Below are 23,771 nucleotides of genomic sequence, written 5' to 3'. Positions count from 1 at the left end.
TTGTTTCCAGCAGCTGGGACAGGTGCGATCTCAATCCCTCCACTTTCCTTCCTCCTCCTCTTCCGCCTCCTTCCCCCGCAGCGGGTGCTGTTGCCCCTTTTCCCTTCTCTCCATTGCAACGCAGCACCCGGTGGTCAACTTTGACAGAGGTCGGGGAAGGGGGAGGTCAGGGTTGGGTGAGTGGTGTCACCATGAGCCAGCTGCCCCCAGGGAGTTTAGGCAGCTTCAGCGGCCGGCAACTGGCGTCCCCCAGAATTAGGCGCCCGGGTGCTCTGCACCCCTTGCACTCCCAGGTAAAGACGGCCCTGACTTGAAAGAAAGAAGACCATTAGGAGGTATGAACTCCTCCAAGACAAAAACAGGCAATTGGTTTTGGAAGTGTCGGCAGGGCAGGGAAATGTGAGGGAGAAAGAGAGAAGAGGGAAAAGCAAAATGATCAGGTTCTATACACGTTCAGAAAGAAACAGTGGTCACTTCCTCCACATAATAATACCAAGGGAGCCATTTTGGGAAAGGGGGGTCTCTCCCTCAACCCATGTTTTAGATCTCATGTAATGATTCCTCAAACACATCTGTATTTCTGGTCAACTCTTTGCTTCTTCGTGATGACTGGCATCATGGAGAATTGAAGAGGGCCCGATGTATGCTAAAAGTGTACATTTCTTATGCACCCACAAAGCTTGCGCATGTTGATTGTTTGTCCTGTGTACAGTGGTGCCCCGCAAGACGAATGCCTCGCAAGACGAAAAACCCGCTAGACGAAAGGGTTTTCCGTTTTGGAGGCGCTTCGCAAAACAAATTTCCTATGGGCTTGCTTCGCAAGATGAAAATGTCTTGCGAGTTTTTCCGACTCCCCCCCCCTTCCCCCCCTTTTCTAAGCTGCTAAGCCGCTTATCTGCTTATCCGCTAAGCCGATAAGCCGCTAAAAGCCACTAAGCCGCTAATAGCGCTAATCCGCTAAGCCGTCAATGGGCTTGCTTCGCAAGACGAAAAAACCGCTAAACGAAGAGAACCGCGGAACGGATTATTTTCGTCTTGCGAGGCACCACTGTACATAACATTACTAAAGATAATGAGGGAAAGCACAACAATGTTCTTAAAATATACTACTTCTTGTTTTCCCTTTTGCAGTTTATTCTGGTATTCACCCAAGGTGGTTTTCTCTTTTAAAAATAAAAAACTTAACAGAGCCTCTTCTCACAAGCATGTCATTAAATCCGAATAACTGAATGGCATCTTGCAGTGCAAAAAGTATTTGAAAGAATGGTTTCTGGGCATGAAACAGAGGATGAGGTGAAAATGTGCTATTATGCGCCATATAGAGTTATGCACCACTGAAAACAACAGAGGAAACAGCAATCTAAGCATCATTGCCAATATCGGCTGATTAAAAGCAAGCTGGTGCAGGGTTGACCTTGTAAAGGTCTTATTCACCTGTAGCCACAAACACTGAGGTTTGTTTCATCACCCTTGAGAGCAGTCTTCGCCAACCTGGTGCCCTCCAAATAATAATAATAATAATAATAATAATAATAATAATAATAATAATAATAATAATAATTTTATTTATACCCCACCCTCACCCCGGCCAAGCTAACAGGGCAGCTAACATCAGGTATAAAAACAATTGATTAAAATACAACTTAAAAACAGGATTAAAATACAACCTAAAATGCAGCCTCATTTCAGTGGAAGCCCAGATCAAAAACTATTTGGGGGGAGAAAACTTCAAAGGCCAACTATCCAGACTGGTCCTACGTGGGCCAGAAAAAAAGCCAGGGAAGTCCGCAAATAGGGGTTCCAAATGCACCACACTCGAGGGCAGTCGGTTGGCAAAGGCTGTAGAGGCACATGACCTAGAAATCTTGCAATAGCTGCTTCCTCCAGTGACACTATAATTACAGTGGAAGTGTGGGGGGAAGTCCATTGAAGAAAAGATACCACCTAATATAGGGAATTATTATTATTTCGCTGTTTTGGTAGCACCGGTTCCTAAGCAACTTTCCTTTACTTTCCTGGTCTATTTGGAGCTGCAGTGATCCACATCATTGTGGAACCGGAAGGCTGCACTTTGTTTGCATGTTCAGACCCTGAAACCTCCCCCTAAATAAATTCACACTTGACTCAAATTTTGGTTTGTTTTTGGCAGAATTTAGGCTACAACTTTATTGATTACAGAAAGTGAGTGGTTGCATAGGCTCTGGTTTGACTAGGTACCTGTCATGCAGGTAGCGCTGACCCAGGGCACCAGCATAGGTCAGCCAAGGGTGAACACCTGGATAAGCAGAAAGTCAGGAACAGGCTATCTCTGCCCAAATGTCCCCCAGGACTCAGACATGGGCACAACCCCCTCACAGGGGTTGACCAAACCAGCGAGGCCCTGGATTCCTTTAATGGAATACCTTTCACATAGGGATGGCGAGAGCGTTCTCCCATCCCTATCACCTGAACCAGAGCCTATCCGCAACCTTACAAGTTGTGACGATTTGCTACAAGGCAGGCAAAACCCAAATGGCATCAGGCAAGTGGGGAAAATTCCTGCCATGCCCCTGTCCCCATGACAGATGACACATGGCGGCATAGCAAGGTCAAGCGCAAAGCCCTAAAAGGAGGGAGAGGTGGGCGGGTGTTCCGAATGCACACGCCAAAAGAGGAAGCTCTAGGTCACGTGCCTAAGTATATATAGGTCCCTCGAACCATTTTGACTGTGTTCCATTGGCCAGATTGCACCCAGCTTTGAGGGACCTACCAATTGGGTGTTGTGGCTGACCAATCGTACCCACCCACAACACAGGGTGTCGGTTTTTCAGGTCTCACCGCAATACTTTTTAAGGGAGGACACGATTTGCCATTAAAATTCCATAATGTTCTGGTGCAATGCATTCTGGGTGCCTGCAGGGTGTCCCTTCATAGCCACCTCACAGCATGGATCAAGTGGGTGATGAGGGCCAAAATTCAGAATGTGAGGAATCCGAATTTCACATATTGATTTGGACTAGCCAGCTGGAAATTTGGCTACGCACTTATAACTGCTACAAAAAGTGACTTAATTCCAATGTAAGCTTGACTGGTGAACTATGTAGTCGCAGCTGAAGCTGGAGAACAAGAGAATAGCAAATTCTCTTCAGATTTAACCCTTCTCATTCCCCCTTAAATTAAATTAAATTAAAATGGGACGTTTATCTGCATGATATATATTTTATTGCAATGTTGGTGTTTAAAAAAATGCTTTCAAAAATGCTTTTCTTCATAAGAAGAGGAACAGAGAGGTCCATGCAGAGAATATGAGTGGGGGGGGGGTCTCACCTGCTCCAAAGTGTTATTTTTAGCTGGTTGAATGCAGAAAGCCACAATTAATATCCAAGAAATATTTATGCCGCAAAATGTAAGGAATGCATGGTGCCACTTACCATAAATAGAGTGAAAGATGTAATGGAATCAAGGTGCAGTTTGCAGCATACTTTATGTCCCAGAATATACAACTGTCTGCTGTGCATGGAAAATCCCACTTGTCTTCACTAAACAGATAATCTTCAGAACTATGAACTCAAGACATATGAGTTAGCCTAAGGGCAAAACCTAACTAAAAACAGGAGAACTGTGAACATCACGTCCCATCGTTTAATTATTTTTTTTAAAAAAAAATGAACAGGCAAGGGGGCATGGTTTGGTTTGGGGCTACAGCACAGGCAGAAGGGGATTAACTCTTTCCTGCATGTTGTTTTCTCAATTTAAATTCTGCCCCCAGCCCAGCTACTATTTCCCAACAAGAGAAAACAGAAACAGAAAAAATGGCACCTCTAAATAATCAAAATGGTAATAGGTGTGGTCAGGCACTGAATATTGTTCTCTGTGGTTGGGAGTCAGGAGTGTGCCCAGAGGCCTTGTCCTCAATGTTCACAAGCATGTTACCCCACAGGCTCAGTCCCTGATCTTCACGCTGTTGACCAGAGAAGGTCTGCTATACAGGAAGCCTTGATTCGCAGGAACATGAATAGAACTCCTTGCACAATCAATAAGTCTGGTTTGATTTCCTGAGCATTAGGGTGACCAAGTGAAGAGGGGGAAAGGGTTCCCACCCACTTTAATAACTGCATAGAAGAGGTGATTTCAGGGGTGTAGTTTGCATGGCAACACAACACACATATACCCAGGAGAGATAAAACCAAGATACACAAAATCCCATCTCCTCTTTGCCACCAAGATGTGAACTGAAATGCTACTGAGACTGAAACCTTTTTAAAAAAATAATAATAATATTTATTACTTTTAAAACTTACAAAGAAGAAAGAAAGAAAAGAAGACAAGAAGAAAAAAACCAAAAAATACAATACAATACAAAAAAAGAACAATACAATATAAACAATACAAAACACAACCTTATCACATTAACCTAAACACAATGAACTAAACAGAACAAAACAAAAACAATTTAAAAACATAAATCATACCTTTACCATAATCTATCTTTCATACCCTTGTTTCATCGACCTCCTCTCACCTCCCTTTTTGTATTCCACTTCTATAAGTTGTCTCAGCAATTCCTTTGTCTTAAATTATTTCTAATCTTATTTTCCTTTAAAACTAGTATACCTATTTAAACTTAACCCCTTAAAACATTTCTACTAAGGCCCTAAAATTTCATTCCAAGATTTTTCTATCACTCATTAATTTTACAATATTTCCATATATAGACTTTAAATTTCCCAATCTTCTTCCACCGTCTCCTCTCCCCAGTCTCGGACTCTGCCAGTCGCTTCCATCACCCCCATACAGTCCATCAACCTGGAGATCTTATGTCCGAGGCTCTTAACTCTTCTCCACGTCCCTTCTGCCGGTCTTCTTCATATTCTTTAATGCTAGAGAGCAGATCTCGGGGAAGCTCCAACCTACGATACTTTTATTCCTTCTCGACAGATCAACCAAATTTCCATAGTTAAAGCTAGGATCCATAAAGAATTTCCAGACTTGTTTCAAGATTCCTTCAAATCCAAAGGCCCCCAGAACTCCAATCTCCTCCTGACCTAAGTCCATGTCCCAAAAGTCATTTAATCCCTACATAGAGGGATCTCTCCAGCTTTCCTTTTCCAGTCCAGGCCGGGCTCCAATCTTCAAAATCTGACTTTTTCTAGTTTCAATCATAAAGGGCCTCAACTTGTAATCCTCGATTTGCCTTTGTAAGGCTAAGGCTCCCCTTTGTATTACTTTAAGCTCAACAACAGCAACTTTCTCCTTCTCCTTTTCGACAATTTGTCCTGTTAAAACAGATTCCTGTGCCAAATCCTGAATAATTTCTGTATTGGTACTCACTTTTGGTCTCAAAATGTCATTTTTAGTAGTCATAGCATCTATCTTCTTATGAAGCTGTTCCAGCAGATAGCTTATCTTGCAAAAAGCAGTCACTAATGCTTCTCCTGCCGACATTCTTGAGTGTCCAAGGTCAATCTCTAGTTCTCACAGTTCTTATCAAGCAGCTGGAGATTCCCCAGCTCCACTCTTGTAACAGTTTCAAAGGCTCCCTCTAGAGGGGAACAGTCTCCACTTGTATCAATCCTTTCAAACACAGTTCCAAAAGTAAAGAGTTTCAATTTTCAGTTACTTTTCAGTTACTTTTCAGTTACTTTTCAGTTACTTACCCTTCCTTCTAAACGCAGAAGCGGACAATGGAAACAATATAATTCTCTTATTTAACTGAATGTCAACATCCGCTCTCTTCACTGTCAATGAACTCTCCCAAAACGTCCATCTACTGGCAGTCCGTTCCCAGGTTCAGAACAGTGTTAATTTAATTTTTATCACTCTCTCCTGCAGGATACACGGTCCACAATTCCCTCCCTCTTCTCCTGCTTCCAAGGGGGGTTTAATAATTTCAATCAATGGAAGTTGAATCCTTTACATAAGGCTTTCCAAGACCTCAGCTTGCAACCTCTTTGCTTCAGTCTATTTACAAAAAGGGAAGGCGGACTTCCTGTTTTGAACCTTCCCCGTTCAATGTCAAATTAAGACGTTTTAAAAATCCAATTTTCTGTTCTACTCACGGGTAGTTGTTTAAAGTCAAATTGTCCACAGGAAAAAGTCAGCGCTCTCCGGCAACAGCAATGCGGCTACACTCCGTGAAAGAAGCAATCAATTCGAGGCACCGCGCCGCTCACCCCACGTCGCTCCGGATTCCCGAAACCGGGTCTCCCCGCGAGTAGGGGAGGCGCAAATGGTGCCAGCCGAATCCCATGTTCACAGGCTTCTCCCGCCTGTGATTTCAATGGGTCTCCGCCTTCGCCGTGGCGGTCAGACCCTGTTTTTCTTGGAGCGAATTCCTCCCGATCGGAGGAACTCCGCCATTACCGGAGGCGCCAACCCGGAAGTCGCTACTGAGACTGAAACCTAAAGTTGGCATCCGTCTGTCTCGGGAGACAATGGAGGAAAGCACCTTTGGGAGTGAAGTCAAACTGATGGACGGTTGCAGCACCTGCTGTGGCTGTAGAGACCAATAGGGGAGAGACATGTTTTGTTGCAGCTGGGGCAGATGAGGGCGTCCGGCTGTGCCGCTGCAGATGCCCCATGGCGTTTCTTACCATGACACTGAAACCAGATGTTATTTTATTCCCGGATCTTTCTGGCCCCTTTTAGCAAGCATCAAAAGGAAATATACTTAGGCATTTCTTCTTCAAGTTTGGAAATGTCACAGAACTTGTTCTTTAATTCACAGCTTCCAGTTCAGTCACATTTATGAATGGGCTCTTGAAGCCGTGGGAGGCTCTGAGGAAACTGTTATCACGTGGAGTTCTTGCCATTTCTCTATGTACTCATTCATCTCTGTTCAGAGCTTTGTATCTCTCTCAGCTATTTCAGACTCAAGGCTGCTTTCGACAGGAATAGGTGTTAATTGGATGCACTGGGAGCAAATCTAAAATGAGCTCATTACCCTACATTGTTGATTTGTCAGAGTAGCTACTAATGGAAAAGGTTGTTTCCTTCCTGCATGTTAGAAGCAACCATTTTAATTTGATACTTCAAAATTAAAGCGAAAAACCAAACCGCATACTTTCTCTTAAATCACCCTGCAAATTAGGACCAGGTTCTCCCTGAAATTGCAAATCTAGATTTGGGAACTGTATTTTTCCTCTCACAGCTCTTACAGCTTCCAGCACCCATAGCAAGCAACAGCTCCCAGAATTCTTTGGGGCAAGCCATGCACTTTTAATGTCTAGTGTGGGTGTAGCCATAGTCCAACAATATCTGGGGGAGGTCACAGGTTCCCCATTCCTGAAATACTGAGCTGCCGTCTGCAAGGTAGGACTTGTGAGGACTTTAAACTGGCAGCTTGTTCTGTGTACAAAGTGTCTCCATATAATTTAAAATCCTGTGTCACCGAGAAAGACTTCAGCACCCCTTTCCTCCCAGCTCTTCTCAACACTTTCTCCAGAGGGTGTTTGGCGATTGAGTAGAAATCTGTTGGCTTTAACGTTACATGTGGCCTAAGTGTAATGTGTAGTTTGGCCCTCAGTTGAATGAACTGTGCCCTAAAGGGGCATATGCATTTTTAAATGCCCCCCATCCTAGTTCAACAGCTGCGCCTGCATTTGTCCTCAGATGCTTGCCCTAAAGAAAGCACCGGGGTTTTGCTTCCCAGCTGTATTATGAGTGGATTATAACTCCAGGAGCACAGGTGACGCCTACGTTTCTTTTCCATTCGTAATCCTTCCTATGCATGCCAAGAAAATTCCAGCAAGATCTACAAGTTTTATGAGATGTTTTGCAATTTTGAAAAACCACATTTTAAGCAGGCCTCTCTCCTCTGCATCCCACACATGGTTCTGGAAAGTTAAAGCTACAAAAGCAACAACAGTTCTGTTTCCACTGAGAAAATGTTCGATCGTTCAAGAGTTTCTGGGGAATAAGGATTCTGTGTCATTTCCCTTCCAGCTTTCGCTGTGGGTAAAGAAACATTCCACCAATTTACAGCTTCCCCCCGTTAATCAGATTGCAAAAACAGACGCCATGGTGGATGCAATCGGTTGATGGTCCCCTTCATCGTCGTCATTTTTTTAATTTAAAAAACAAAGATTGGTTCTAAAATTAGATCAGTAGCTTCCTGATGCAAAGAGGAAGGCACAAAGAGACATGTGTAGACATTGCAGCATGGCAAAGCACATCAAATTGTTCTTCCTGAGTATCAGTTTGCTGCTTTGCTGCAAAAGAGGCTGGATCACACGAAACCATTTTCTTGAATTAAAGAAGGGCAAAAGCAGGCATGTTATATGCCCATCATCACCACCCTCCAAATTTTATGAACTTAATTGGCTGCCTATTCATTTCTTCTTCAAAGCGGTGATTTGACCTTAAAACTGAAATATAAAATTATTTTTAAAGGAAAGGATTAGCTTAGGTGGGACATGGCATGGATAAAAGATTGAGGATCCTCTGCAGTCCCTTGGCAGCTTGCGCAATCTGGCAACTCATGCTGTGTGAGCAACTCATTTCAATTGCTACACAAAAGAGGTGAAGGGGGGGGGGGGGAATCCGAAGAAGGCAGAGGCAGCACTCTAAATAATTTAAGGCATCTCCCTCCCTAAATGACTTGAGACCAGGTTCATCTGAAATTAGGGCTGCCATACGTCCGGATTTCCCCAGACATTACCAGGATTTCAAAGGCAGAATTTACATCTGGGGAGAATTTCCGAAAGGCGTCCTGCATCTTAAAGGACCCCTGACCATTAGGTCCAGTCGTGATCGACTCTGGGGTTGCGGCGCTCATCTCGTTTTATTGGCCGAGGGAGCCGGCGTATAGCTTCCAGGTCATGTGGCCAGCATGACTAAGCCCCTTCTGGCGAACCAGAGCAGCGCACGGAAACACCATTTACCTTCCTGCTGGAGCGGTACCTATTTATGTACTTGCACTTTGACGTGCTTTTGAACTGCTAGGTTGGCAGGAGCAGGGACCAAGCAATGGGAGCTCACCCCGTCACGGGGATTCGAACTGCCGACCTTCTGATCGGCAAGTCCTAGGCTCTGTGGTTTAACTCACAGCGCCACCCACATCCGTATCCTGCATCTTAGGGAAGTCAATTGAGAAACTGTGGGGGTTTTTGGTGTTTTTGTAAAAAAAAAATAAAGATAAAATAAAAAGCTTAGCAGCTTTGGGGTTTGTCTAATAAAAGCTCAATGACTTCCAACTAAGTGTGGTGTAATGGGTAGAGTGCTGAACTATAACCACAGAGACTAGGGGTCGAATCCTCACCCAGCCATGAAGCTCACTGGGACACCTTGGGCCTGTCACTGCCTCTCAGCCTTACCCATCTCACAGGGTTGTTGTGGGGGATTAAATAAGGAGGGAGGAACCATGCAAACCACTGTGAGCTCCTTGAGGTGAGGACAGGGTATATAAAAGAAATGAATGAATGAATAAATCAGGCTAGGAAAATTTTTTGCAAATGTTTAAGTCCTTGATAATAGATGCATTTTAAATAAAAGCACACATTCTACTCATGCAAAAACACCAGGCAGGCCCCACAAATAACCCAGAGATGCATATCAAATAAAAGAACACATTCTATTCATGTAAAAACACGCTGATTCCCAGACCTGTCCATGGGCCAGATTTAGAAGGCGATTGGGCCGCATCTGGCCCATGGGCCTTAGGTTGCCTGCCCCTGATCTAAGAGTCTCCTAGCCCGGACTTGAATGGCAACAACACATAAATAATCCTTCAGTGGTCATGACAAACCAGTTCTGGCACCTTATTTGCCACAGGAAAGCAGGGGCAGGAATAAAGGGACCCTTGCAGTCCTTTGTCTCCCTCTCTTGTAACGTGGGAAGGAAGTAATGATGAAGCCACAGCCAAGAATGCCGACGCGATGTTAATTATTTGCCGCTAAGAAAACTATTGTCGATGCAGCACATTTCCTTCCTCTGATTGGCATCCAACACTTATCCAAGTTAAAAATGACGAAATAACAGGGGCACATTTGTTCTCAGACTCGGTACAGGTCAGTCACGCACAAAATGCTCCGAGGTGAAGGCAATGTTCTGCAAATGAGGAAGTCAAAGCATTGTCGTGTCCTGGCGAGGATGTCTGAAACACAGGAAGCAGAAACCAGCAGAGGTTAAGCATTTAGTCCCACTGAAATCAGCTCGGCAGGCTCTAGTTTGTTTTAGAGAGTCTGAGGCGTTTTGAAAGAGGGATCCCTTTGCCCCGGTTTTCCGTTGCCAGCCTTAAGTCTGCCGCATTCCAGCTTGGGCCAAAATCAGTTTGTGATGCCTTTTAAGGGACTGTGAGAACCTTTGATGTGTTGCTATGACGAATTAATGTGGCTACCCTTCTGGAATATACGTCGAGGTAGATGCGATGTGGAGCTCAGTTTTTAGCACCCTGATATATTTTTCATTCTTAAAAATCACCCCGGGGAGGGACAATTCGAATTAGGACGACAATGTACAGCGAGATGGATCTTTCCCTCTTTCCCCAAGCCAAATCACATTCACTGCTAGCAGCTTCAAAGGGCACCATAAACAACATAGATTTCTTGTATGGCGCCTTAAAGACAAGAACATTTCTTATGGCTGAAGCATCTTTGAGCTAGGCCCTGCTTCATGAGATGCATCCAGTGAGATTTGTGCAGGAAGTTAAAGAGGTTGCAGTATCAGCATTTTTAGCCCATGCCAAATATGGTCTGAAGCGCAACATCAAAAAAACAAAGATCATGGTCACTGGGCCCATCACCTCCTGGCAAATAGAAGGGGAAGAAATGGAGGCAGTGAGAGATTTTACTTTCTTGGGCTCCATGATCACTGCAGATGGTGACAGCAGTCACGAAATTAAAAGACGCCTGCTTCTTGGGAGAAAAGCAGTGACAAACTTGGACAGCATCTTAAAAAGCAGAGACATCACCTTGCCAACAAAGGTCCGTATAATTAAAGCTATGGTTTTCTCAGTAGTGATGTATGGAAGTGAGAGCTGGACCATAAAGAAGGCTGATCGCCGAAGAATTGATGCTTTTGAATTATGGTGCTGGAGGAGACTCTTGAGAGTCCCATGGACTTCAAGAAGATCAAACCTATACGTTCTGAAGGAAATCAGCCCTGAGTGTTCACTGGAAGGACAGATCCTGAAGCTGAGGCTCCAATACTTTGGCCACCTCATGAGAAGAGAAGACTCCCTGGAAAAGACCCTGATGTTGGGAAAGATGGAGGGCACAAGGAGAAGGGGACGACAGAGGATGAGATGGTTGGACAGTGTTCTCGAAGCTACCAGCATGAGTTTAACCAAACTGAGGGAGGCCATGGAAGACAGGAGTGCATGGCGTGCTCTGGTCCATGGAGTCACGAAGAGTCGGACATGACTAAACGACTAAACAACAACAAGTCACAGCTTAGTTCCTTTGTCTTCAAATGGAAATGTAACACTATTCTTTTTTTTAATTTGGAGTTTATTTGGGATTTAAATAAAGGAAGATAAAGTTTTGTTACCCTGAAGCAACATCTATTGCATTATCTTTCATTTAAATGACAGTTCTACTTAGCCATTAAGTTGCCACTTTTCTGAAAATACCTGTATGCTTCCAGAAGAAAAAAATGTTCAATTGGCTCTTTCCAGAGCACCAGACATAAAAATACCTGTAATGGATTGACAAATATTGAGCCACAACTACTGTAATTTACTGTTAACACTAGCTCTACACCATCCTAGTGGTTAAAACGAAGAGGCTTTGGCGCATAATTAACATTATCATGGAGTATAGGGTATGATATAGGCATGGGAACTTTGCACCCCTTGTGTCCCTTGTTCTAAATGGGCCGCACAGATTTGATAGAGTATCGGGTAAGATACCTGTTGAGCTTTGGTTTCTTGTTTTTTGGAACAAAACCTTTGGGAAGTTTAGGTTTACGATTTGGCAGCAAACCTGCTTGATGCGCCATTTTCACACACACTTCAACCTATCTGTGATCTTCCATACAGAGGCCTGTAACTCTCCGGGGCAACATCCTTCCCTCAGAGGTTATGAATTGACTGAGCAATAAAACATCCTCGTAAGAATACTTGTGCTTTAGGTTCCAGCAACAGATAGGACATTGGCCAGAAGGATTTGGAGGAGTCGGGGCTTCCTCAACTTCCAGCACTTTACCTTCAATAATAGTGGTGTTTCCTTCAGTAGTTTCTACAACCTGTCTCAATCCGCGAGATGGGGCTCGAGCCCAGCCTCCCCACAAGAACCAAGACACCAGACACCTGCAGCCAGAGAGCGGCAACATGGACTCAGCCATCTTGGCAGCCCTCCGACGGCTTCCGCTTCATGTAACACTATTCTAAGCAGTTGTACTCAGATGTTTAAGCCTTGCTGCCTTATCGGGCAGCACTGGGATGGAAATCCCTTCCACACAGCTATTGTGATACCCTGAGAATCCTTTCTTTGTCATGGGCAGCAGACTCTCCAAGTGTCCCTATTTTCCAGGGACTGTTCCAGGTTTACAAAAAGCCCTTCTGGTTTCTGTTTTGATTCCGGAATGTCCCGCTTTTCCTTAGGACATCCCTATTTTCATCAGATCAATGTTGGAGGGTATAGAGTTATGCAACCCCTGAGCCAAAAAGATAACTGTACAACCTTTAGAAGACATCTGAAGGCAGCCCTGTATATGGAAGTGTTTTGTTTTGTTTTAACCGTTTACTGTTTTACTATGTTTTTATATATGTTGGAAGCTGCCCAGAGTGGCTGGGACAACCCAGTCAAAAGGCTGGGGTATAAATTATTAGTATGGAATAGGACATCCCTGTTTTCATTGGAGAAATATTAGAGGGTATGGGGTCACTCAACCCACCTAGTTCTCTTCTTCCACATTGGACCTCTTTGCTCCCCAACCCCTGTCTCAATCCGGAGCTGTGCCATCTGCGGTGGTAATAACAGCAAACTTCAGGAAATAGGAAGGTGCTTGTTCTCATCTCTCAGAGTGTCTGTTCTCCACCAGGAAAGCCCACTCCACAGTTTACAGCACATATTATATTGTTTTGCTTAATGCAACCCATCTGCAAAGAATGGTATTTTTTCACCCGGGGTATCTGGTGCTCTTAGCTGCAGAGCTGAGAATATTTTAGAGCACAACAGATCCAGGAGGGAGGGAAGGGAAAGGGGAAACAAAACATCAACAGCTTTCTTCATTTATCACCTGTTTGAACTAGCTGTGCGAGTAAAGTGATGTTGAAACAACAGGAAAAACAAAGGCATTAAGATTAGCCTCACATTTTGTACTCTTTGGTGACCTTTTGCTGGGTCTCCTAAGGCTGCATCTAAACTACAAACACAAACCAGTTGCGAACTGGTTTAACTAGCGCAGCTTCCCTCAAGGAAACCAGTGTGCTTTAATTGAAAAGGATGCTGAGAATGGCTTGTTTGGGACACTGAATTCATGCCCAAGGGCAAAATGCATTTAGATTTGTAGCACAGACATGAGCTGAAAACCTGACTGCACATGACTTGTGGCTAGCGACAGACAAATCAATCCATTCCGGTTTTCTAATCTTAAATCCTATCCACCCCATTTCAGCTTCAGCTTGTGCTGATGACGATTATTTATTTTTAAAATCCTGCATGAACACTTGTACCGCTTTTGGAAACAAGTCTCCTAACACTTTTGCGCATAATCTTTTTGCTTAATAATCTCCCCCCCTTTTTTTTTGGCAAGCAATTTCTCCTCCTATAATAAGTTATTGGATGTCAAGGACACTTTTATGAGCATCTGGAAAAACAGAAGGTGGGAATGTCTTATGTTTTCTGCTGTCTAATCAAGAGGGTCATGAGTGACAGCCGAGGGACTGACTGCTATTGGGGTGCATATCCAAAGAAAAAACATATCCAAAGAAAGAGTTATTTAAAAGGTGAGAAGCAGCACAGATGGGGTCTTTTTTCCTGCCAGATGTAGATTTAGAAGAGGTTTGGCTGTTTGAAGCAGGAGAGAATCAGGAAATGGCTTCTAGTTTTTCCAGCCAAGTGTTGGGGTCCTCAAATTGCAGGCCTTCTGGCTGAAAGCCTGTGTTACACCCATCAGCAGTTATTACATCGTTGGTACCAGCAGAAGATGCAGTTGAACCCTTGTAGATGCATCAGAGAGTCAGTCTGGGTTTTGAATTAGGAACATCAGGGATCAAACGCCTCATGTAGACAGCAACCTTCTTGGTCCTCAGAGACTTCTTCAGACACAGACAAAGGAGCAGGGATGTACAAAATCTTTCCCTGCAGTTGGCAGGTAGCATTGCACCTCCGTTTGGTCTCATATAAATTCTTTGAAACTGGCATTTTGCTTTTAAGCTCTGCATCCTGCACTCCAGCTTTTGTCCACTCAAGCCTAGGGGGATCCTAAGCTGCAAGTTTCGTAGGTCACATCCGCACCAAATATTTAAAGTGCAAGGCTTTGCCCCAGACAAACCTAGGAAAGGTAATTTGTTAAGGGTGGTGGGAACTGGAACTCTGTGAGAGGAAAACCACAGTTCCCACAACTCTCTGTGTCGTGAAATTCTACTCAATATTGATCCAGAGTAGATTCCAACGTATAGTCAGCAGAATGAAAACTTAACACACTGCAAGATTTCCAAAAAACAGACCAGAGGCAATTGTATTTCATCCAGCAGAGCTTTACTGCTACTGAAGGCAAATGAGCATAATGGTCACAAATCCAACACCGTATTTTTTGCTCTATTAGACGCACTGGACCATAAGACGCACCTAGTTTTTATGGGAGGAAAACAAGAAATAAGAAAGCAATGCAAAGCCTCCTGAGCGAAGAGGGAGCGCTCCTCCCTCTTCACTCAGGAGGCTTTGGGGGCTATCCCTGAAGCCAGGAGAGCAAGTGGGATCGGTGCGCACCGATCCCTCTTGCCCTCCTGGCTTCAGCGAAAGCAAGCCTCCTGGCTTTCCCCCCACCTCCTGCAAGAGCTGTGCACTCTTTAAAGGGAGCGCGGCTCTTGGGGGCTTTTCTGGGAGGTGGGGGAAGGTACAGAGCCGCGCTCTCTGTCCTTTCCCCCACCTCCTGCAAAAGCCAGGGATAGCCGTGCGAAGCCTCCGCAGGGGAGCAGGATGAAGGCTCCGTGCTGCCCTGCGGAGGCTTCACACTGCTAAGGCAGAAGCTAGAACAGCTAGAGGGAGCGCTTCGCAGCGCTCCCTCTCACTGTTCTGGCTTCTGGGGTAGCCCGCGAAGCATCTGCAGAGCAGTGCTCCCTCTAGCTGTTCTGGCTTCTGGGGTAGCCTCGCAGCCTGTATTCGCTCCATAAGACGCACACACATTCCCCCTTACTTTTTAGGAGGGGAAAAGTGTGTCTTATAGAGCGAAAAATACGGTACATTCAGGGCTGACACTGTCCATAAGAGAACCAGTTTAAGCCAGCTTCTCTAAAGGAATAACCCAAATATCATGCTTGTTTCTCTCACATAGAGAAGCTTCCAGAACCCTCTTGAATTAAGTAAAATAGGTAAGATCTCTACACATCATATCAATACTTTCTGCACTAAGAAATGCAAACTGACATTCTGGAGTGAAGCCGTGACTGTTAAAGTGTTATAAATGTGCTTTAAATATACGATGTGGCTGCTACCAGAGTCAGCTGAGGTTGCCCATGTCCCCAGCATGACTCTGGGCTCGACCACTTGTCCCGTACTTAAAAAGCACAGGTCTGAGTGGTTTCCCCCTTGTTCCAGTCCTTTCCCACGTAGAACCTGCTCTTTAGTGCTAAATTGGACCAAAAGTCAATCCAGAGGAATCCTGAATTGCTGTTTGCTCCAACTGAGCACTAAAGAGCAATTTTCCCAGTGGTGGGGGCAGTGGGGACAAGAGGAAGCATGGATAAGCCATCTGATGCACAGATGGTTAGTTTAGCAGTCACTTTTGAAAACAACTGAAGTAATGCCAAGATCTATTTATTTGGAATATGTCCATCTACCTTTTTCCTTAAGGGAAATCAAATTGGGTTCCATTCCAACTTCTGCTCCCACATTAAGTACATTATGTACAAGCTAAATATTAGGAAACACAAGCTGTTTCTCCCCGAGGTGGCCAACTTTTTAATACTATCAAAGCACTTACAGAAGTCCTTCAGGCTTATGGCTTGTGATGTCACATAGCTATTTTTGGTATCTGTCAACTTAACAATGAATGATTCTTTTAGCCGACACTTGAAAGCACTTGAAGAAATCCCCAGATTTCTGTGAAAAAGGGGTAGCTACATTAAAAAAAAAAATAATTCAGCAGTCTTCTGACCACTGTTTCCACTTTAATAAATCCTGCACAAACTAAATATTAAGAGAAAAGCTTGTAAACCTTTTCTGCCTCTGCCCCCCACTCCCAAGATGGCAGCAAACACTTCCAGGCTATTATTGAAACATTGACAGAATCTCTTCAGCCTTATGATTTGTGATGTCACCGAGATATTTTTGGTACTGTTTGACTAAACAAGGAATATTCTGTGTAAGCAAAGAGCTATTCTGTGTAAATATTCATTTTAAGGAAGTAAACAACCATGGCCAAGAACAGTTCAAAATGGCTAAGAAGCTCCAACTGTTGTTTTCAAAAGAAAAGTAGGTTTCTCTCTCTCTCTCTCTCTCTCTCACACACACACACACACCACTGCAGATAATTAGTGGAGTCAATGATCCCAGAGGCAACCCATTTTTTTGAAGCATATGTAGTACACACACAAACCTAGTGAGGCAAATCAGTGTGGGGAAACAGTGTGGAGGGAAAGGATTACTCCTTCTACCAGGGCTGTTTGCCCCTGCTGCTTTTAAAGAAATCAAGACTTCAATCCTATGTACCCCATGGCCTACTTACTGCATACCTTCCAACATTTCACCAATGAAAACAGGGACATCCTATTCCTGTGGTATAAACTAAATCTGCCCTTATTCCCTTATGGGGTACACAAGAGGCCTTATAGAGTCCTTTGTAGGTTCTCCATCGGTAGGAGAAAATAACAGAGGCCAACCAGAGAATGTTGAGAAGCAAAGCAGCTAGGAAGCCGGATCTTTATTGAACTGTTGCAACAGGGTGCTCCCCTCACACGCAGGAGGACGGAGGAGGACACAGAACAAAGGTGTGCCTGCCCTTATATAGACATTTTAAATTGCCTGCCCTGGAGTCCAAGACCACCCCCAGAAACCTCATACATAGATCACAGAAGGGGTGTAGCCCAAGACCACCTCCCTCAAACATCATACCTACATCACAGAAAAGGCAGTCTACAACAGAAATTTGAATGTTGTTGTTTTTCCTGTCTTCCAGGTTATGTGATAATGCCTTATCTGATTGCCTTTTCTGGTAGTCTGGCCATTCCTTTGAGATGGTAATCACTTAGTTCCTGAGACAATGGGAAGGTTCCCTCACTCCCTCCCTCCTTGCAGAGAAAATTTGGTCAGTTTTGAGAGTCAAAATGGTTTCAGGACTGTTTTCCTGTGCTGCTCCAGACGTGGTTTATATATTTATGTATGTGTTTGCTTGGTACGTTTATGAACATTTATTATATATATGAGACCTTAAATTTTTTATTACACCATACACGACAACATTTCTCCAATGAAATTGGAATGTCCCCTCCAACATTTCTCCGATGAAAATAGGGACGTCCTAAGGAAAAGCGAGTGGCGCTGTGGGTTAAACCACAGAGCCTAGGACTTGCCAATAAGAAGGTCGGCAGTTTGAATCCCCGCGATGGGGTGAGCTCCTGTTGCTTGGTCCCTGCTCCTGCCAACCTAGCAGTTTGAAAGCACATCAAAGTGCAAGTAGATAAATAGGTACCGCTCTGGCGGGAAGGTAAACAGCGTTTCCGTGCACCGTTCTGGTTTGCCAGAAGCGGCTTAGTCATGCTGGCCACATGGGAGCTGTACGCCGGCTCCCTCGGCCAATAATGCGATGAGCGTCACAACCCCAGAGTCGGTCATGGCTGGACCTAATGGTCAGGGGTCCCTTTACCTTTAAGGAAAAGCAAGACATTCGGGATAAAATCTGGGACTGTCCCTGAAAAATAGGGACACTTGGAGGGTCTGCTTATTGAGCTTAGTGAGATTTGCTTCTGAAAGAACTTGTATAGAATTGCTGTGAAAGGGGCAGGAGATCTTGGGGATAACTCAGATGGAAATTCCCAGGTGTCAAAAAAGGTTATTTTTGTATGGCACAACTGCGGCTCGTGTTTTGTTAGCCCAAAAATGGAAAGCAAGCGAGGTCCCAACTAAAGAAGAATGGCAACATAGACTGATGGAATATGCGCAGCTTGCGGATCTAACATATAGAATAAGAGAACAAGAAGAGCATATATGTAAAGAAGATTGGAAAATGTTTACTGAATATATGGAGGAAAATGTGTATATTTGAAAATGTGGGCAGCATTAAGATAAATTCAGCAGTGTAAATAAGTTTTGATGGATGTAATAATGGAATACCAAATGGTTTAGTTTATATAAAATAAGCAGGGATTTATGTTGTGCAAAATGAACCATGGAAAGAGAGGAAGGGAAGTCATTGATAATTTAAGGTTCTTTAAGTGAATTTTCTAAAATGTAAAACAGAAATTAAATAAAACATATTTTTAAAAAAATGAAAGGGGCAGGAGATCCAATCTAAAGAACCTCAACATTTTGTATGGTTCAATCCTTATCCCTTTCATTTATCCTTCTTTCATCTTTCACGTGCCACCATGCGCCATGTGCCACCATGCGCCACATGCCTCTTGGCTTGGCTGTGCTCTTCTTCGAATCCTGCTTCATGTTCCTGGAATGGCTTTCTGTCACCAGTACGTCTCGCTTTATGCGATTACTGAAAACTAATCTCTTTCCTCTTTTTCCTATATTTTTGTTTCTGAATTGGTATTGGCACAAGGACAACAATTGACACAAGGTTGGGCAATGGGGCTTCCCCTCCCTCTCTGTTTGATACCGCCCAATATAACTTGAACACTCTGTAGGGCATGTAATGAACAAAAATCTGCCCTTATTCCCTTATGGGGGACACAAGATCCCTTACAGAGTCCTTTGTAGGTTCTCCATTGGTAGGAGAAAATAACAGAGGCCAACCAGAGAATATTGAGAAGCAAAGCAGCTAGTAAGATCAGCTAGTAAGCCTGATCTTTATTGAAACTGTTGCAACAGGATGCCCCCTCACATGCAGGAAAGGAGGAGGACCCAGAACAAAGGTGTGCCTGCCCTTATATAGACAAGACCACCCCTCCATACATCATACATACATCACAGAAGGGGTGTAACCCAAGACCACCCCCCACAAACATCATACCTACATCACAGAAAAGGCGGTCTACAACAGAAATCTGAGTGCGTTGTTTATCTCCTGTCTGGCAGGTTACCTGTTAATGATCACTTGATTGGATACGCTGGGGAGCCTGGCCAGTCTTTGGTAATGACAAATACCGGTACTTAGTTCCTGAGCCAGGTCACAGGCTCACCCTATGCATACACAGACATACCCTTAAGGCAGGGGAGGCTTTTCCATTTTCCTTGCAGATAAATATTTGAGGTCAATTTGGGAGGGTCAAAATGGTTTCAGGACATTTTCTGTGGGGTTTCAGACATGTGGTTTATATATGCAGTTATGAACATTGATTATATATATATATATATATATATATATATATATATATGACCTTAATTTTTTTATTTCAGCAAATACAAAAAAAATTTTGCTCAGCACTTATTTGTGGGTTAGATAGTCCCTCAAAATCTCTTAAATCACACCCACACCATGCAATTTGATCACTCTTATTACATCTTAGAAGTCATGGCAGCTGCAATCCCCAGGACCTTTAACAAACTAGATTTCCTAGGGTTTTTCCATGACTGTTAAAGTAGTATAAGGGTGCTTTAAATCACATATGGCATGGAGGGACTTTTAGTTTGCCTCCTGAGGAGGCCTGGTGCCTGGTGCTCCAATTGCAGTCTGCTGGCTTAATGTGTGAATCAAGTGCTGTTAAAGTCCCTGAGAAAACAGAATGTTTACTGAACAAATATGGAGACCCTCTGGAAGTGATTAACTCAAGAAAGGGCTTGAGGCAAGAATAAGTTTGCTGTGTGTGTGTCTGTGAGAGAAAGAAAGAAAAGTTATTTCTATGAATGGTTCAGTCCCTGCTGAAATTGCAAAGCCGGCATGTCTCCTTAGCAATTAATTATAATCATAATTAGTTCCAAACAAGAGCTTATTGTGGGAGAGAGAAGACGACAAAAAGGCCATATTTCTGCAAAATGCCATGTTGCTTCACATGATCGCATGTTGTTTCTGGACAATCGCCAAATCCAAGAATTCTCTAAATTTCATGTTCAGAGTAGTGATTAGTAATAAGTTTAAGGCAACACAAACAACACACAAAAGGGTAAGGAGCCTCATTAATCCAAGGCAACAGCTGGGAGAAATTGCAGGAAATTGATACCAGCATGTCAGATTCACTCCCAGATGTTTTCCTTCCTGACCATACAATGTGACTACATTGACAACTCATGTCCTCCCATTCCTGCATCATTCTGTAGTGTGAAATGTTGGCCCCATTAGTTATTGATTTTTTATGTTTCTATCTCAACTTTCCTCTATGGAAACCTAAATTGTTCCTGTCTCCTGTTTATCTTCACAACAACCCTGAGAGGTAGGTCAGAGTTACCCAATGAGCTTCATGCACTTGGATCTCCTTGGTCCTAGTCTGACGGACTGAATTGTGACACCTTTTGCAGAACTGGTGGCAGGTTATCACAACAAGCCATTTCTATGGCTAGGCTTGTATGCTGGATCAGGTCTCCTATGAAATCTGAGGAAGTGTGCTGTTACGTAAAATGCCCTCAGTTATTAGCCAAACTTAATTTGACCGTGGAGCCTTTTTGTCTGATCTAGATAATCTCTGTCCCTTTCAGTAATAACATGTAATGCCAGAGGCATTTTCTGCCCCTACTGTTGGCCATCGGATGATTGTTTTGCTGCAATAATTCGTTGTTTTTCAGCATCTGCATGGTTTATTTGAGTGCTTAAATAGCACGCCCTAAAATATTCACCCACACTTCCTTCCAAGAGCAACACAATGAGGAGCCCCTTGCTGTTTTATGCTGTTTTTAAGTCACATTTTAATCAATGTTTTATATTTGCTGTTAGCCACCCTGAGCCCGGTTTTTAAACCGGGAAGGGCGGGGTATAAATAAAAATTATTATTATTATTATTATTATTAAACTTTTGACCCGCTGTGTTGAGCCACCGCTTCCCCCCACTCATGTAGGCTCCATCGACACATCTATACAACCAAGAAACAGATCTGGTACTGGGAAGGGTAAGGTAAAGGGACCCCTGACCATTAGGTCCAGTCGTGACCGACTCTGGGGTTGCAGCGCTCATCTCACTTTACTGGCCGAGGGAGCCGGCGTACAGCTTCTGGGTCATGTGGCCAGTATGACTAAGCCACTTCTGGTGAACCAGAGTGGCGCATGGAAACGCCGTTTACCTTCCCAGCGGTCTTTGGGACTGCAATGCCCTTGGCAGGTGTCACAAAATGTTGCTTGCAGAGGGCATTTGGCTTAGCGAATCACACGATTGTGTAGGACAGGGGTCCACACACTTTTTCAGCAGGGGGCCGGTCCACTGTCCCTCAGACCTTTTGGGGGGGCCAGACTATATTTTGAGGGGGGAAATGATGCAAGAACACCACAAGCCCTGGTGGCCGCTTACCTGTGTCTTGCGAGCAGCAGGGGCTGGCAGCGGTGGCTGAGGCACAATGAGCGGCGAGCGAAAGGGCTCCAGAGAGGGGCTGCTTAAAATGGTGGCCGCTCGAGCACTGCTGCTGCTGGCACCAACAAAGCCCAGCCCCCTTCCTCCTCTAGGCAGGGCGGGGAGAATCCAAGAGGAGGGAGGGAGGAGGCACCACTGCTGCTGCCGACGTGTGAGGGAGAGGGAAAGAACACGCGTACAGTGATACCTCAGGTTACATATGCTTCAGGTTACATATGCTTCAGGTTACAGACTCCGCTAACCCAGAAATAGTGCTTCAGGATAAGAACTTTGTTTCAGGATGAGAACAGAAATTGTGCTCTGGCAGCGTAGCAGCAGCAGGAGGCCCCATTAGCTCAAGTGGTGCGTCAGGTTAAGAACGGACCTCCGGATCAAATTAAGTACTTAACCCTGTTACCGGAAAAATCCGAGGGCTCCCTTGGACAAAAAGTAAAGACACCAACCAGAGTAAATTGGAGCAAATCAGTGGCCTGTAGGCTTGGCCTTTATTGACTGTTGCAACAGGGTGCTCCCCTCACTTGCAGGTGAGAGGAAAGACACAGAAAAATGGTGTGCAAGACCTTATAAAAACTTTTGAAATTCCCCTCCTCTAGGTCAAGCCCACCCCCAGAAACATCTTGCATACATTACAGAAAGGAGGGGTTGAGGGAGGAGTTGTGGTGGTAACCTGAGTGTCCTGTCACCTGGCTGTTTCCCTTCTCTCCCCCTCCCCATGAGTCACTTCCAGGAGACAAAGGGGAGTTGGCAGTTTCCTGCCCCCAGAGGGAAGATGTGATCAGTGTCCTTTGTTTCAGTCCATGCTGAATCCACTCCCATATGCAAGTTCTTTGTGATCTTGATTGTCTTCTGTCTAGGACCATCAGGGTTGGCATAGCAACTGGGCAGGGCTCCTGTGGATGTGCTGGGATGGTGAAGGGATTATGGCTGCCCTGTATTAAACCTTCCCCATTTTGTAGTCCTTCCTTCATGGAGTAAAATAAAAGTGGAACAGTGCAAAACCAATGTATGGTTGATTTTCTATGAATTTATAACAGAAGCGTAGCGTATGTAGTGTGTGAGTGTGAGTGTGTGTGAAGTTTGTACAAACTGAATGATTGGGGTGGGGGGTTCCTGCTACAACCCGAGGTACCACTGTATTTTATGCCCCCTTTTGCTAGCTGTGATCCCAAATGCATACAGTGGTACCTCGGGTTACATACGCTTCAGGTTACATGTGCTTCAGGTTACAGACTCCAATAAGCCAGAAATAGTGCTTCAGGTTAAGAACTTTGCTTCAGGATAAGAACAGAAATCGTGCAGCAGCGGCGCAGCAGCAGCAGGAGGCCCCATTAGCTAAAGTGGTGCTTCAGGTTAAGAACAGTTTCAGGTTAAGAACGGACCTCCGGAATGAATTAAGTACTTAACCCGAGCTACCACTGTACTGGCAATCCATGCGGCGATTCCTGGACCGTCCGCGGGCAGGATCCAGAAGGCAATTGGGCCTGATCCAGCCTGCAGACCTTAGTTTGCTGACCCATGGTGTAGGAGAACAGCACAGCTTTCATTCATGCCTCTGTATTATCAGCAGACATGACACTCATTCTCAGCATTGCTTGAAATCTACTTGTGCGCCTAGCAACCAAAGGGGGGGGGGGCTGTCACCACAACAGGACTCAAACTCATTCAGCTATCCCCAAATTTTATGGCCATATTTCCATTCACGTGCACAAGACCGAATGAAATTAATTTTCCTACGGCTGCAATTTCTGGATCGTGCCATAAGGCTGTTTCGGGTTATTACTAATTTCCTGTTCTCTCTTCAGTCGCACACAGTTAGAGCACGTGCCCAGAAATACACACGGATTTGCAGTTCCCATCCTCCGCCCCGCATTTCTCTCATGTTATTAGCTGGCTTCAAAACGTGCAGCCTTATAACAGCTAATTCAATATTTCCCTGCTTGCCATATGGTTTATTGCCCACAACAGCTCAACAGAAGAGTAAACAGGCGGAGTTAAACTTTATAGGTCAGAAAAGCTGTGTAGAAGTTAA

The 23,771-nt window shown here is 44.4% G+C and overlaps 1 long non-coding RNA gene and 1 pseudogene across 2 annotated transcripts in view; both read right to left on the bottom strand.

Annotated features, from left to right (window-relative positions):
- Positions 1-23,771, bottom strand: part of LOC309344027 — a 347,184-nt gene that overhangs the window by 66,601 nt on the left and 256,812 nt on the right. The gene's annotated exons all lie outside the window — the stretch shown is intronic.
- LOC309343617 (large ribosomal subunit protein mL66 pseudogene) lies at positions 11,479-12,284 on the bottom strand (annotated as a pseudogene). Its single transcript has one exon. The product of its transcript is annotated as a large ribosomal subunit protein mL66 pseudogene (transcript).

Source organism: Podarcis erhardii (assembly GCF_964252035.2).
Source record: "Podarcis erhardii genome assembly, chromosome: 6".
In the NCBI taxonomy this organism is placed as follows: domain Eukaryota; kingdom Metazoa; phylum Chordata; class Lepidosauria; order Squamata; family Lacertidae; genus Podarcis; species Podarcis erhardii.
The sequence above is the reverse complement of the archived record's forward strand: the minus strand, read 5'-3'. Positions and strand labels throughout refer to the sequence as shown.